Genomic DNA, 2,698 nt, shown 5'->3' on the forward strand with positions numbered 1-2,698 from the left:
AACCCTCTTGAAAACGCAAGAACGCAACCACGCAGCCTCACGCCAACAACTAGAGGGTCGACTTCGGTAAGAACACGTCTTACACATTAAACGAGACACACACGGTGACGAGTAACATTTAAACTCGCAACCACAAGGTAAGCTCGTTCACTGCATTCTTTTCACAATCTGCTATACCAATGGAAAACACAGAGAAACTTACCTCCTTGCATCGGAGACGAGGCTTTCAAATCGGTCGATTTACCTTTCTATCGAAACGACTCGATGAATACGAAAAATCTAGACAAGCGAATAAGGCCCATTTAACGGCCTATACGGCACTACTCGACGACACGTGGAAACAATATCGATTGTTACAAGAGAATTAGAAGATTTAGGGGAGATAGACGACGCGCGCGTTTCCCAAGTAACCGACACATATTACAATCTGGTAATACGAATACACACTCTCATGGATGATACACCAGCATCGTCGTCGAAATCACAAGGCTGCGAGTCATCCAATGTCGCCGAGCCGACATCAATTAAACTGCCCTGAAATTCACCTGCCTACTTTCGACGGTACCATCGAAAATTGGCATTCATTTTACGACTCCTTCTTATCCACTATCGATCGAAGCGAGCGACTTACACCCGTGCAGAAATCCCACTACCTACGATCCTCTTTGACCGGAAAGGCCGCGCGAAGCATACAACCGTTAGATGTCACCGAGTTAAATCATTCGATCGCTATTGACGTTCTGAAGGAAAAATTCGACTGCCACAGTCAAGTCTGCATGCGCCACTGGGACTTGATTTTTGACTATCCGAAAATAACCAAAGAGACACCCGAAGCGATAGATGATTTTCTTGAGACGGTCAAGGTAACCCTCCAAGCGTTAGAAAAACTCGGTGAACCAGTTACCTCAAATGTCGCTCTTATAAAATTATTCACATCGAAGCTACCCTCAGCCATCATTCGCAAATGGCAGCGCACATTGCCGGACGAGAAAATGCCGTCATATACGCATCTGGTAGGCTTTCTGAAAACACGGACGAACGGCGACAGGACAAGTTCAGCATCAACCGTGATAAAATGAGAGCCCGATCAACACAAACGTCAGCGATCGAACGCACCGCGAAGTTACGCATTCACAACTACACATAATACGTTGGTGTGTCCGAATTGTCAAGGACAACACGAATTATGGAATTGTGACGTCGTCAAAGCGAAGTCGCCTAAAAAACGCCTTGAAATCGCCAAGAGGGCGTCTCTATGTACCAATTGTTTAGGTAAGGGACACGCTATTACTCATTGCTCCGCCGGTTCATGTCGCATCTGCAGGCAGCGACACCATACATACCTACATCAAGACCATGGTCATAGCAAATCACGACCACGTGTAAGCCGATCATCGAGCGATCGATCATCCAACGGTCGATCTTCGCCTAGTTCACCGACCCCGCGATCGTCACATCGTTCGAGACGCGCATCCACGTCTCCCCGATCGTCTCCGCGAACATCACCGAAACGTGAATCTCGGTTATCGCGAACGACGGCATCGGGATCAAATATATCGTCCAGTCCTAGACGACAAGGAAAACAATGACGTCATCAAACGACCTTGTTAGGGTCCGAACCACAGAAAACGGACTCATTGACCTCGCTTCCTTCTGAACCACTGCAGCACGATTTGTTAGTCACAGCGCAGGTCAACGTATTAAACAATAAAGTTCAACCATTCCGTTGTAGAGCTCTGCTACACACCGGCTCTAGCATGAACTTTATCACCGAAAAACTCGCTGATTCGCTAAAACTTAACCAACGGAAACGTTAGGTCCCAATCGGAACACTCAACACGTTATCGACAACCTCGAAACGTTACATCACGGCCACGATCACCTCCATCGACGGCACATACGAACGCACCTTGACGTTCCTAATCATACCGACAATATCGCCTTGGGTCCCAGATCAACCCGTAGATCGCTCAATAATACATATACCGAGGAATCTCCAACTAGCCCGGTAAATACCTTCGCTCCTCTGGACACACCGACGATAATTGACGCAGTTCGATATCCTTGTAAGCCGACGCCAGGCGTTTCTTGCCTCGTAAAGACGAATCTTTCGAACGGTGTCATTCGCGTTCAATTCGTTTTTCTAGCGAGGGGCCTCGAATCTTTAAACGACGAGAAACCTAATCACTTTCAGACAACTTTCGTTTAAAGACGAAAGAACGTAAAGAACTGGGTTCGGCCTTCTCCCATCTGCGTATCTTTCGGGGAGTCGGTTGCGATGGTCATCTCCTTTGTCGGATACGATTCGAATTGGTCGAATAAGCTGGCAAGTGCTAGATCCGTCTCATCTCCTTCTTCCGTCGAATATTAGCCGAAAAATCTTGCCACCGTATTACGCCGAAACATTCGACGATGTTCATTCGCAAGCGATAAAGCTTCGCTACTGTTCGCGATCGGCGCTGCTCTACTACGAAATATCAAATTTATCGCGTAGCCGCGTACACGGGAGAAGGAAAAAGATCGTAAGGGCGGTATTTACCCACCGCGAGAGACAGGCTACGAAAGACGAGCACGAGCGACTACAAAGTTCAATCGGGCTCGATAAAGCTTAACTTGCTCCGCGGAGAGCGGCCATTTGGAATTCTGGTGGCGTGTACGGTGTGCTCGGTGCGTTAACGAGTTCGATCGTCATCGTAAA

General features: G+C 47.8%; 1 pseudogene; it reads left to right on the forward strand.

The window, feature by feature from the left end:
* The first annotated feature begins 455 nt into the window (after positions 1-455).
* On the forward strand, positions 456-1,589 carry LOC117240845 (annotated as a pseudogene).
* The last annotated feature ends 1,109 nt before the right edge of the window (positions 1,590-2,698 follow it).

The sequence above is a fragment of the Bombus vosnesenskii genome, unplaced genomic scaffold (assembly GCF_011952255.1).
Source record: "Bombus vosnesenskii isolate JDL3184/JDL3185 unplaced genomic scaffold, Bvos_JDL3184-5_v1.1 scf7180000014994, whole genome shotgun sequence".
Taxonomy (NCBI): Eukaryota; Metazoa; Arthropoda; class Insecta; order Hymenoptera; family Apidae; genus Bombus; species Bombus vosnesenskii.